Source organism: Enhydra lutris, unplaced genomic scaffold, assembly GCF_002288905.1.
Source record: "Enhydra lutris kenyoni isolate GAN:26980312 unplaced genomic scaffold, ASM228890v2 scaffoldscaffold1, whole genome shotgun sequence".
In the NCBI taxonomy this organism is placed as follows: Eukaryota; Metazoa; Chordata; class Mammalia; order Carnivora; family Mustelidae; genus Enhydra; species Enhydra lutris.
In genome coordinates, this window is record NW_019154085.1 from 95,672,436 (window position 1) to 95,686,753 (window position 14,318).

The window sequence follows — 14,318 nt, forward strand, 5'->3', positions numbered from 1 at the left end:
CTCTGTCCTTGCCTACTTTTCCTTCCTGTGGGGCCTGACGGGAATTGTAGTTCCTGGGAGATACCCATGGCACTTCGTTGGCCAATGAGAGGGAACAGACTTAAATGATTTGGAGTTTGGGGCGGGGAACCGGTTGCTAGTGAGTGGCGAATCCTTTTCGACACCCTAACAGAAGACGGAGGCATAAAAGAGAGAGGTAGTCAGAGAAGAGTTTTCTCAGAACGCCGCAGGGGTTTTAGATTGCTGGTATTTGAACTCTGTTACTTTCAGAGTGTCCCGTTGAAGTCACTTCCGCCTTGGGGCGGACGCAAGCCAAATCTGTGGCGGGAGTTGGAGATTGCAGCGAATACACCAGGTGTGGTTTTTGGAGTGGCGTGGCGGGCAAGTCAGTTTCTAGAGAGAGAGAGAGAGTCGAACGGCATGTAATTGTGTTTTAAGAAAGAGTGGGTGAAATGGGATGGCGGTAGTTCCTGAGTCCAGAATGCCATTCTCCACCCCTAGTCTTCAACCCGAGAGTCCCATTTTTATCGTTTGACTTGCGCACTATTAGATTGCACCCATGTATTCATGGAAGCTGCCTTTAATGTTTTTAGCCGCTTTGGTCCTTGGAGTATGGCTTCAGGTTATCTGTTTGACTAAAAATAGGCTTAGAAGTTCTGAAATAACAATTCCCTCGTATACAAACACACTATTAAAGACTGGTTGGAAGGAGATAAGCTACGGAAGGGTACAGGATTAGTACTCAAAAATGGTCCATAACCATTTCTTCCCCGCCCCCCCCCCCAAGTAAAGCATCAGTGTTGTGGGACCAACAGTCAAAGAATTATCTTTTTTTAGTAATTTTTTATTTTAAAGTTTTCAACATATAGTATTAGTTTCAGGTGTACGGTATAGCTCTTGTTTTCTTAATGCAGTTGGGATTTTCAGTATAATTTTGCAGTGTAGTTTTCTATATTTATTTTTTTGTTTTTGTTGTGTCCTGAGTTCTTCAAGTTAAGGAATAATAAATATGGCCATCATTTTATTGAGTGTTTCCTCAGCCAGGAATGATATTAAGTGCTTTAAGTACATTGTTTTTTGGGGGAGGGGGGCAATCTGCAAGTATTGTTATGTGACATTTAGTTGAAGAAATTGGTGTTCAAGTGACCTTCATGAAGACTTTAAGGCCTTGATCAGTAAATTTGGGAGCTGAGATTCATATCCAAATCTATCTTATTTCTGATCTCTTAATCACTACTCATCTTGCCTCTCAAATATTTATTAATTCCCCAATATGTGCTATAGACACATAAGGAGAGAGAAATGTAAAATTCCATTATAGAAATCTGGAACAAATGGTGGCAGTCACTAATTCTGATGTATCCTCTGTCATTTGAATAGTATGTACTCATTGTATTTAAAAACAAGAAAAATAGAAAAAGGGGGTCATCTGTAATACTGTTATCCAGAGATAATACCATTAAATTTGGGTGAATATCCTTACAAACCTATTACAGGTATAGACATTTGCATGAATGCTATCATACTACCTTTTTTGTGAATTTTTAAAAAAAATTCAACAATGGGCTGTGGATATGACTGGATATATGTTAATATCATTTTAAAATTAACATTTTTGATTGCTGTCTGGTATTCGTTGTATGTCTCTAACATAATCAAGTCCTACTTGATGGATATTTACATTTTTTTATGAACTTTATTTGATTGTGGTAAAAAACATAAAATTTACAATCTTAACCATTTTTAAGTGTATAGTACAGTAGTGTCAAGTGTATGTACTTTGTCATTAAACAGATATATGGGACTTTTTCATCTTGTAAAACTGAAACTGTACTTTTTGTACAACTCCTCTTTTTCCCCTCCCACAGCCCTTGGCATCTACCGTTCTACTTTTTTTTAAGAGTTCACACACTTGAGGTATCTTGTATTGGTGGACTCATGCAGTATTGGTCCTTCTTTGACTGGCTTATTTGACTTACCATTGTACCCTCAAGGTTCAACAGTGTTGTAGCATATGACTGGATTTCCTTTTTCAAAGCTGAATAATATTCCTGTGTGTGTGTGTGTGTGTGTGTGTGTGTGTGTGTGTGTGTATTATATTTTATTTATCCGTTCCTCTGCCAATAGACATTTAGATTGCTTCTACCTCTTAGCTATTGTGAATAATGCTGCACTCAACATGGGTGTGCACATAAGTCTTCAAGATCCTGTTTTCATTTCTTTTGGATATATGCCCAGATGTGGGATTGTTGGGTTAGTTATTAACTTTTAAAAAGAATGCTCTTGTGAACAAATCTTTATATGCTTGTTTGATTATCCTGTAAATCTGACTTTTTAAAATTAGGTTATTTAACCACAATTACTTTATAATTCCTGAATTGCTCTTCAGAAAGGTTGTGCCCATTTTCTTTCTTACTAACAGTGTTTGCGAGCACCCACTTCCTGTCTTTTATTCCATCCAATCTGATTGCAAAAGCGATTCTTCATTATTTTGTTTGTAATTGAATTCTGTTGATGTTGAGGATTTTTTATATGTGTAGGGTCCATTGTTTAATCTCTTTTAAGTAGCTTGTTATTGGTTATGATAATCCCTTAATAATTTTAAAGGAATTACTTCTTAGGTTTTTTAACTCTCATGTATTTTGTAAGCCTTGACTCTCATTTTGAAATTTGTCTTTTTAACTTTTAATGCTGTTTTTCCATGAAATAATTCTAATTATTTTACTTTTGAAATCTTTTTCTTTTAAAGTTTCTAGTTTATTTGTGATACTTAGAAAAGCATTTGTGATGCTTATAAGTTAGATAATGAAAATATGTATATATAATTTAAAATTTGTTCTTACATTTAATTTTACAATTTATACATACTTGATTTTGCTTGGACTCTGTTTTTTTTGTTTTTTCTTTTTCTTTTTTTCCATTGTTCTGTCTTTGACTGGAACTCTACACATTATCTTAATTTCTCTAACTTTAAACTATGTTTTGACATCAAGTAGGTAAAGTGTGGTTCCACTCTTCTTTTTAGGTATTTTCTTATTGTTCCCATATTTTCTTGTATTTTTTTAGGTGGATTTTGGTACCATTCTGCCAAATTAAAAGTACATCTTGGTACATCTATATTTTAATAAAGTATAAGTTTAATATTTATATAGATACTGAATGCTGCTTAGTGACAAGTATTTAATTTCATATTAATAATACAGAATTTTTCAGATACAGTCAAGACTCAATGGGGCTCTCTGCTTTGTGAAAACATTTTTATATTGCAGAATTAGATCAAAAAGTTTATAGTTTAAGAGCATTTCCAATTTTTAAAAAATTATATGATCACTTTTTATTACAAAGGGGCTTGCATTTTACATGTTGTTTCCAGTAGAAGCTGATGACTTCTGCATGCTTATTTTTTTAAAAAGATTTTATTTATGTATTTATTTGAAAGAGAGAGAGGGAGAAAACATTAGATGGGGCCAGGGGTGGGGGTGGAGGGTGGGAAGAGGGAGACGCAGACTCCTTCCTGAACAGTTAGCCTCATGCGGGGCTTGATCCTAGGATTCCAGGATCATAAACTGAGCCAAAGGCAGACACTTAGCCACCGAGGTGCCCCTTCTGCATGCTTGTTATAGTAACTATCCCTCTGTACGTCATAGCCTTCTCTGAGTACTTCAAACTTAACATGTCCCCTAAGCCTGTTCTTCTCATTTGTTTATTTGGTCAAGAAATATTTGTTGAGCACCTACTAAGAGAAGTACTGGCTAATAATCAAGAAAATGGGCTCCAGGCTGCCTAGGTTTGATTCTGGGTTCTGCCCTGTACTTGTTGGGTGACCTTGTGCAGATTAGTTAACGATCTGTCCCTTTAGTTTTCTTATCTATAAAATTGAGATAAGAGAACACCTACCTCACAGGTTATTGTGAGGATTAAATGACTTCATACACATAAAACACAAAGTAGTGCCTGGCCTGTAGTAAATGTGTAGTAGTTCTGTAAATATTGTTTATTGACCTGGCTGATGCTGGCATGCTGAAGTAAAATGGTAAACAAGACAGTTAGTGGTCCTTGATTTTATGAAGACATTCGAATAGGAGGGAAAGACAAAATTCAAGTAAATAGATAAAAGGAATTGCTAATTATAATAAGTGCTTTAAGGAAACCAACTGATATTAAGGATAATGTCAGGGAGTCCATTTGGGAGCTATTGCAGTATTCCAGTAGAGCAGTGATAGCTTGGGATGGCAATGGACCTGGAAAGAAATGGATGCATTTGAGATATGCCTTAGAAATAATTAGTAATGAATGGATTTAATTTGGTGGCTAAAGGAAAGGGAGAAATCAAGAGTGAACCCACGTCGCTGGTTTGAGTAACTTGCATGGTTGTACTATTACTGAGAGATTGCACAGGGAGCACACAGGTTTGGTAGAGAAATAAGACTTTGGTTTTGAACATTTAGGCTAGAAATGTCTGTGAGACATCCAAAATGTCAGGTAGGTATTTTCTTGTTATTCCCATATTTTCTTGTGTTTTTTTCTTCAGGATTTTTCCTGAAGTTATCAGGATGACTTCATCAGTCATTTGAGGTCATCAGCTTCTACTGGAAACGACATGTATAGGTGTCTTAAGTGAAGAAATTATAAATTGTATTACCTTGGCTATTTGTGGTATACTTCTAAAAGATTGTCCCCATCCTCACATCTGTTTTTCCATATTTGACAAGGTAATTTTTGTAAACTAATGGCCTCTTTAAAGTCTAAGAAAGTCCCCAAGTTTCTTACAGGATAAAGTCCAGTTTTCACATGGCAAATGACCTAGCCTATTATTACTTCTTTACCACTTGTCACAAGAATCGTATTTTTTAGCTATACTAAACTGCTTAGGATTTTCTGAAACTTAGTGCTTTTGCAGATAAGGCTTCTTTCTCTCTGGAATATACTTATCTTGATTGTTCATCTGCAAACTCTGCTCTTCCTTTAAGTTTCAACTGATGAGTTTCATCAGTATTTAATTTAAATAGGGGTGCCTGGATGGCTCAGTTGGTTAGTTGTCTGATACTTATTTCAACTCAGGTCATTATCTGTGTCCTGGGATCGAGCCCCATGTGGGGCTCTGCACCCATTCTGCTTGGGATTCTCTTTCCCTCTTCTTCTGCCCCTCCCCTGTGTGCCCGTGCCCACTCGCTGTCAAATAAAAAAATAATTTAATATGAGGCCTCTTATATATCAAGCATTTTTTTTTCTCATAAGTGAAGCCTTCTTTGATTGCTTGCTACCTTAGAGCAAACACTTCCAATATTATATAGTATTCCTATATATACTTCTTTCATAGCGCTTATTACATTGTGTTCCAATTATTTGTTTATAACTCTTATTTCTGCCCTAGATTGGGCTAAGATATGAGGCTGCAATGGTGCAAATTCATCTTCGTATACATGGTATTTTCTGCAATGCCTGGTATATAATGGGTGCTCAAAAAGTATTTGTTGAATGAGTGATTTTTAGAGGCAGTGTTGTATAATGGCAAAAACTCAGACTTAAAATTAGAACAATCACAGTTTCAGGTTTAATATAACCAACTGCCAACTGGTAAGAAATTATTTCACATCAATTTTCCTGAACCTCAATTTTCTTGACCTTAATGTGAGGATAATAATATTTTGTGAGTTGTTTTGAGAATTACAAGAGATTTAAAAAAATGTCCTCACAGAGAGGTCACTTAATAAGTGGGAGGTATTTTATCATTATTTTGAAAACTATTGTTTATAGAATGAAAGGTTCTAGTGTCCTTGCTTTTAGAGTAATTAGATATTAGATATGGTGGTTCTTAAAGTCCCATAAATGATTTTTTTAATAATTCTGTAATTCTGTAATTTACTGAAATTAACCCATTATCATTTTAGGAAATTCAGTTTTATTGACAAGAAAAAAGTGATTTCCATTTACTTAATTTAGGTTGTAGCTTAACTGACAACTTTTAAATAAAGCTACATCAGATATAAACATAAAGAGAATGTATGATATTATCAAAGCATTGAGTGTGTTAACATGTAACATAGGTACATTTTCAAGCCTACATTTTCAAGCCTTGATCAGATCTGAAGGGTTCCTGTGATTGAATATCTGACTTTGTGCATAATCACTTGGAAATACTTGAGTGGATAAGTAGACCTCTTCATTGACTACCTTTTGAAACTTATAACGATAAATTTTGTTTGTGTGTGTGTGTGTGTGAATTTGTGGTTTCTGGAATCCGTGTAATTTAAAGCAGAGCTGTCCAGTAGACCTCCATATTAACCACTTGCATGAACTGGCACTTTTTCAAGCCAAATTTGTATCTCCAATAAGGAACTTGGAATTATTTATGTTATTACGTGGTTACTTAGCTAGTTGGTAGAGGTATTTACTGAGGTTCCTGGCTTCTAGTCCTTTTCCCTTGCCTCTGTCCACCTGCCTGCTATTATTAGTGTGATGGGAGGAGAGGAGAAGTGAGTAATCTTATGTTTTATCATAGCTCCTCCAAGATTTGTTAAGGCATTTCATTGTCACAGCATTTACTCGTTGTATCTATGTAGCCAAATTACTGTCTTACTTGGAACCATTTCCACTGATCAGTTTGTTTGACTAGGATGAATTTAAGAAATTTAGTTATCTGGATTAACTGAATTTGATCTTAAACTCAACAGAAGATTTGATTGATATTCTGTAGTAGGAAGAATTTTCCATATGTAGACATCCTTTCTATCTTTGAACTCTCTAGGGTGTTCTAATAACCTAATATCCTAATAGGGAGCCTTAATTTGTATTCAATATACAACCCTCTCTCTAATCTTAATCATTTTATAAACTGCATTCCCAATTTCCCTGCTATAACTTGAATTTGATTTACTGTCTTTTTATCTACTTAGGGTGATTTCTGCATTTGAATGTATAGCCCAATTGACATAACATGCTAGTTTCTTAGTTCCTAGACTGCTGTGTCTCCTGTGAATTTGATTTCCACATTAGTTCAGCCATGCACTCCTATGGTCCTACTTTATACTTACACATCTCTATGAACTACTCTACCTCCAGACTCTCTAATCATGGTACCCCTGTCCTTTGAAACTTCAAAGTAACAAATAATACTGAGTGCTTGGTGCCAGGCACTGCTCTAGGTGTGTGGAATACACCAGGAAACAAAAGAGATAAGAATTTCTGTCCTTTTGGAGTTTATACACTAGTGGCGAAAGACCAACTAAAATTCTACACGAGGAAACTAAATCATACAGTGTCTCACAAAGTGATAAGTGCTGTCAAAGAAAATGTACGGTAAGGAAGAGATAATAAGGAGTTGCAATTCTTGTTGGTTTTTTGTTTTTAAAATTTTAAACTTTTTTTTTTAAGATTTTATTTAATTATTTAACAGAGATCACAAGTAGGCAGAGAGGCAGGCAGAGAGAGAGGAGGGGAAGCAGGCTCCCTGCTGAGCAGAGAGTGGGATGCGGGGCTGGATCCCAGGACCCTGGGATCATGACCTGAGCAGAAGGCAGAGGCTTTAACCCATTGAGCCATCTAGGCGTCCCTAAAATTTTAAACTTTTATTCTGAAGTAGTTTAAGACATACGAAAAGTCACAAGAATAGTGCCAAGAACTTCCATATGCCCTTGACCCAGAATCACATATTGTTGCCACATTTACTTTAAAATTCTTTCCCTGAAAAATATGTAACACTTCCTGAATTTGTGTGTCATTGTTGTGCATAGGCCATGCTAATCTCTGTATTGTTCCTATTTTAGTATATGTGCTGCTGAAGCAAGTGCAAAAGTTGAAATTTTAAACAAGATAGTCAAGTTTTCATTGAAAATTTGACATTTCAGAAAAGACTTTTGAAGGAATCAAGAGAAGTAGCCATGCAGATAATTGGGGGAAGAGTGGTACAAGCAGGTGGACCAGCTAGTGCAGAGTCCAAAGCAGGAACACGTAAGGACATCATTGTGACAGAGAAGAAAAAGTGAGAAGGGATGGTAATAGAAGTGGGAGCAGATTGTAGAAGGGCTTATAAACCATTAATAGAGCTTTTATATGAGTAAAACTGGAAACTGCTGAGGAGTTCTGGGGAATGTTAGGATCAGACTTACGTTTTCAAAATATCTCAGTGACTGCTACATTGAGAGGAGAATGTAGGGAGGGAAGTAGAGGCTGAGATACCAGATTCTTGCAGAAATTCAGACTAGCAGTGATAGTGGCTCAGATCGGGTGAATGGATTTAGAGGTAGTAGGAAATGGTGGGATTCTGGGTATATTTTGAATGTAACAGGAGTGCTAATGTATCGGATATGCAGGATGAGAGAGAACTGAGGGGAGTGAAGGAATTGGTATGGCCAACCGGAAGGATGAGATGGGGAAGATTGTGGATGGAATAGGGTTTGAGAGAAAGATCTAGAGTTCAGTTTTAGTTGTGTTAAGTTTGAGATGCCCATTAGACTGCAAGGTAGAGATGTTTGGTTAGGTATTTGAGTCTGAAGTTCAGGAGAGGCTGATCTCTCTCTATAAATGTGGGAGTCATTGGCATAGAGGTAATATTTAAAGCCATGATAATAATGATATCTCTAAAGGATAGAACAAAAGTTACTAAGAACTGAGCCCTGGTACACTCTAATCTTAAGTGGGCAGGGAGATGAGGAAGAACCAGCACAAGTGTAGACAGAGCAGGAATGACTGTTGAAGTAGGATAGAAACTGTGGGGATGTGGTGTTCTAGAATCTAAATGAAACACATGGTTTAATGAGGAAGGAACAATTTACTGATAGGTCCAGTAAAATGAAGACTAAGAATTCCTACCTGCTCTCTGCCTTTTACTCCAAATTAGGCCCTTTGTATATCCTTTTCATCTGGTTATTGTGTACTCTGTATGTCTCAGCTTTGATGTATATATCTCTTAGAAAGCTTTCCAAATCTCCAGATTTGGAAACTGAATTTCTGTTACATACTTCCTTAACAGTTGGTACTTTCCCTGTAGTATTTCTTCAAAACTACATCTATTTTTTTTTTAATTATGTTTGCAGAGGCTAGTGCAGTGTCTGCTCCATATCAATACCCAAATATATTTTTGCTGAATGCATGAAAGAATGAAATTTAGGAATAAAATTCATTAGATAATTACTTATTTTTTAATCGAAATTCTTTTCAGGACAAATATTTTGACTGTTTAAAATAGATATTTTAACTGTGATTTAGCTCTGAAGCAGAGGTGGTGCATTCCTGTGTTGAAAAGGAAGCAAAGACCCAGATATATGATTTAGCTGTCACTGGCTACATGATCTTAGAATATTATCTTTGTAGACATCATTCTTCCGCACTTTGAGATCCATTGCTATGTGTTTTCCCATTTTTTTAAATTAAACTTTTTATTTTGAGATCATTGTGAATTCATATAGTGTTGTGAGAGATAATGCAAAGAGATCCTGCATATGCTTTACCCGGTTTTCCTCAATGGCAACATCTTAAAAAACTATAATACACGATTACAACCTGGAGATTGACGTAATTAAGATAGAGAACAGTTGCATCCCACAGAGATATCTCCTGTTGCCTTTTTATAGCAACCATCTCTTCTGTCCCTCTCCACCTTCACCCCTGGCAACCCCAGGTGGTCCTGTTAGTTTGTTTGATTTTTGCTCGTGTTTTAATTCTTTGGATGAAGATTTGCTTCTTTTTAGGCTTCGTCGCCATACAAGCTTACGTTTGAATCTGGCTTTCTCACCCACTATGTCATAATTTCCTCATTAGTGAAGAAAAATCAGTACTTGTTTCATAAAATTCTTAGAGGATTAAATGAGACAGTATGTGTTTAAGTTCTTGGCACAGAGAAGACACTATTATAAGATAGGTATTCCAAAAATACCAGTTTTTTCTCCACTTTCAGAACTAATACCTACTTTTGCTGATGTTCATGTTGTTTCAGTGACATGTCACATAATCCCAAGAGTTTATTTGTATTATAATCAGTTCCAATCTATTAACAGGGTTATCACTTCTTTGTTTTAGGTCTTGTTTAATTTTACTAAATATCTCTTAAAATTTTTTCTATTTACAGTTCAAATTTCTTTTTATTAAGTTTATTTCTAAAATTTCAATTTTTTAAAAAAGATTTTATTTATTTATTTGACAGACAGAGATCACAAGTAGGCAGAGAGGCAGGCAGAGAGAGAGAGAGAGGGAAGCAGGCTCCCTGCTGAGCAGAGAACCTGATGTGGGTCTCCATCCCAGGACCCTGGGATCATGACCTGAGCTGAAGGCAGAGGCTTTAACTCACTAAGCCACCCATGTGACCCTAAAATTTGAATTTTTGATGCTCTTGAGAACCAAAAAAATTGAGAATAAAAAAAATTAAATTTTTTTCCTGCTTTTTGCCTATATAGAGGAACACAGTTGACTCTGTATATTGATTATGTATTCATTAATCTTACTAAATTTGCTTATAAACCTATTAGTTATGTATAAATTGTTTTTATCCTGTGTACATAATCCTGCTATATCATCTGTTATATTTTAAGTTTTTTCTTTTATATTTTTAACTGAGGTAGAGTTGACACACACATAATGTTACCTTGATTTTGGGCATACAGTATAATGGTTTGTCAAGTCTATACATTATGCTATGCTCACCACCAGTGTAGCTGCCACCTGTCATCATGCAACTTTAATTATAATACCGTTGACTATATTCCTTATGCTATATCTTTTCCCTATGACTTCCTTGTTCCATAACTAGAAACTTTTATCTCCCACTCTCCTTCACCGATTTTGCTCACGCATCCCTCCCACTTTTGCCACTATATCCATAGCTGTGTTCTATTTATGGGCCTGTTTTTGCTCTTTGTTTGCTTTTTGTTTACTCATTTGTTTTGTTTTTTAGATTCCACATATAAGTGAAATCATATAGTATTTGTCTTTTTTTGTCTGACTTATTTCATTTAGTGTAATACCCTTTTGGTCTATCCATGTTGTTGCAAATGGCAAGATATCATCCTTTTTTATGGCTGAATAATAGTCCGTTGTAGGTATACCCCAACTTGTTTATTCATTTATTTAATGAGAGACACTTGGGTTTCTTCCTTTGGCTATTGTAAGGAATGATACAGTAAACATAGGGTGCATATATCTTTTTGAGTTAGTGTTTTTATTTTCTTTGGGAAAATACCCACTAGAGGAGTTGCTGGGTCATATGGTAATTCTATTTTTAATTTTTTGAGGAACCTTCATACTGTTTCTCACAGTGGCTGCAGCAGTTGCAATAGTGTGTGAGGATTCCTTTTTCTCCACATCCTTGCCACTGATTGTTATTTCTTATTTTTTTAATTCTAGGTATTCTGACAAGGTTAAGGTGATAACTCATTGTAGTTTTGATCTGCATTTCCCTGATGATTAGTGATGTTGGACATCTTTTCATGTATCTGTTGCCCATCTGTATGTTTTCTTTAGAAAAATATCTATTCAGATCCTCTGCCCATTTTTAATCGGATTTATTTGTTCTTTACGGTGTTGTATACGTTCTTTATATATTTTGGTTATTAATGCCTTACCATATATATCATTTGCAGATATCTTTTCCCATTCATTAGGTTGCCTTTTCATTTTGTGGATGGTTTCCTTCCCTTTTTATTTTGTTACAGTCCCAATAGTTTATTTTTGCTTTTGTTTCTCTGGCCTGAGGAGACATATCTAGAAAAATGTTGCAAAAACAAAGTCGAAGAAATTACTGCCCATATTTTCTTCTAGGATTGTTATGGTTTCATGTCTCACATTTAGGTCTTTAATTCATTTTGAGTTTATTTCTGTGTATGATGTGAGAAAGGGATCCAGTTTCATTATTTTGCATGTAGCTATCTAGAAGTCCCAGCACCATTTATTGAAGAGTCCGTCTTTTCCTTATTATATATTGTCGCCTCTTTTGTCATACATTAGTTGACCATAAAAGCACGGGTTTATTTCTGGACTCTCTTTTCTGTTCTGATGATCTATGTGTCTTGTTTTTTTTTGCCAGTACTATACTGTTTGGATTACTGTAGCTTTGTAGTATATCTTGAAATCTGGGACAGTCATACCTTTTTCTTTCTCATGATTGCTTTGGCTGTTCAGGGTCTTTGTGGTTCCATACAAGTTTTAGGGTTATTTGTTGTAATTCTGTGAAAAATGCCATTGCATTAGGGATTGTATGGAATCTGTAGATTGCTTGGGATAGTTAGCACATTTTAACAATATTCTTCCAGTGCATGAGCATGGAGTGTCTTTCTGTTTGTTTGTGTCGTATTTAATTTTCAGAGTAAGTCTTTGATCTTTGTGGTTAAGTTTATTTCTAGGTATTTTTAAAGATTTTTTTTTTTTAATTTATTTGACAGATAGAGATCACAAGTAGACAGTCAGGCAGAGAGAGAGAGGAGGAGGCAGGTTCCCCGCTGAGCAGAGAGCCCGATGCAGGGCTCGATCCCAGGATACTGGGACCATGACCTGAGCCGAAGGCAGAGGCTTTAACCCACTGAGCCACCCAGGCGCCTCTAGGTATTTTATTCTTTTTACTGGGATTGTAAATGGATTTTTTAATTTTTCTTTCTGCTCCTTTGTTATTAGTGTATAGAAATGCAACTGATGTATGTGTATTAATTTTGTATCCTTCAACTTTACGGAATTCATGTATTACTATTAATAGTTTAATGTGGAGTCTTTAAAGTTTTCTTTTTACTTGAAAGATTTTATTTGTTAGAGAGAGAGAGAGCGTGTGTTCATGGGCTTGGGGAAGAGCAGAAGGAAAGGAAGAAGGACAAGCAGATTCCCTGCTGAGTTCTGACCGCCCCCATTGCAATACTCAGTCCCAGGACCTGAGATGATGACCTGAGCTGAAGTCAAACGCTTAACTGACTGAGCCACCCAGATACCCCTGGAGTCTTTAGAATTTTCTATCAGGTCATCTACAAAGAGTGACAGATTAATTTCTTCCTTAGTAATCAGGATACCTTTTATTTCTTTTTCTTGCGTGATTGCTCTGGCTAGAATTTCCAGTATTATGTTGAATAAAAGTGGAGAGAGTAGACATGCTTGTCTTGTTTCTGATCTTGAAGGTAAAGCTCTTTGGTTTTCACTGCTGAGTATGATTTTAGCTGTGGATTTTTCATATATGTTTATTATGTTTAGGTATGTTCCCTATAAATCTAATTGGATAGTTTTTGTCATGAACAGATGGTGAATTTTGTCAAATGCTTTTTCTGCATCTATTGAGATGATCAAATGATTTTTATCCTTAATTTTGTTGATTGTGGCATATCATGTTAATTGATTTGCTAATATTGAACGATTATTATGTTCCTGGAATAAACCCACTTGATTGTGATGACTTATCTTTTTAATGTATTGTTTTGAATGTGGCTTGCTAATATTTTGTTGAAGACTTTTGCATCTGTGTTTGATTTTATTTTTTGGTAAGTCTAGCCAAAGGTTTTCCAATTTTGTTTACCTTTTCTAAGAACCAGTTGTTAGTTTCATTGATATTTTCTGGGTTTTTGTTTGTTTGTTTGTTTGTTTTGATTTTGGTCTCTGTTTCATTTATTTCTATTCTGATCTTTATTAATTCCTTTCTTCTACTAACTGTAAGCTTTGTTAGTTCTTCTTCTAGTTCCTTTAGTTGTAAGGTTAGATTGTTTCTTTGAGATTTATATTGTTTCTTGAGGTAGGCCTATATCACTAAAAATTTCCCCCTTAGAACTGTTTTTTCTGTGTCCCGAAGACTTTGAACCATTGTGTTTTCATTTTCATTTGTCTCCATGTATTTTTTAATGTCATCTTTGGTTTCTTTGGTGACCATTGGCGTGTCTGAGCTTCTACCTATTTGTGTTTTTTCCAATTTTTCTTGTGATTAATTTCTACTTTCATACTGTTGTGGTCAGAAAAGGTGCGTGATATGATTTCAGTCTTCTTAAATTTATTGAGACTTGTTTTGTGGCCTGAGATGTGATCTGTCCTGGAGAATGATCCCTGTTCACTTGAAAACAATGTGTATTTTGCTGTTTGGGATCAGGTGTTCTATATATAGCTGTTAAGTCCTTCTGGTCTAATATGTCATTCAAAGATGGGTGTTTCCTTATTGGTTTTCTGCTTGGATGAACTACCCATTGATAGGTAACTGAGGTGTTAAGGTATCCTACTATTATGGTATTACTGTCCATTCTCCCTTTATCCGTATTAATTTTACATGATGTGTTTTGGTGCTCCATCATGGGTGTATAAATGTTTATAATTGTTATATTCCCTTTTGAATTGTCCCCTTTATCATTATGTAGTGTCCTTTTCTTTCT

General features: G+C 35.5%; 1 protein-coding gene across 3 annotated transcripts in view; it reads left to right on the forward strand.

The window, feature by feature from the left end:
* Positions 1-314: 314 nt before the first annotated feature.
* Positions 315-14,318, forward strand: part of LOC111141001 (zinc finger RANBP2-type containing 3) — a 321,399-nt gene continuing 307,395 nt past the window's right edge. For all 3 annotated transcript variants that reach the window (XM_022493314.1, XM_022493323.1, XM_022493331.1), the window contains exon 1: positions 315-355. The gene's annotated coding sequence lies outside the window, so the exon portion shown is untranslated. The remainder of the gene's footprint in view (positions 356-14,318) is intronic.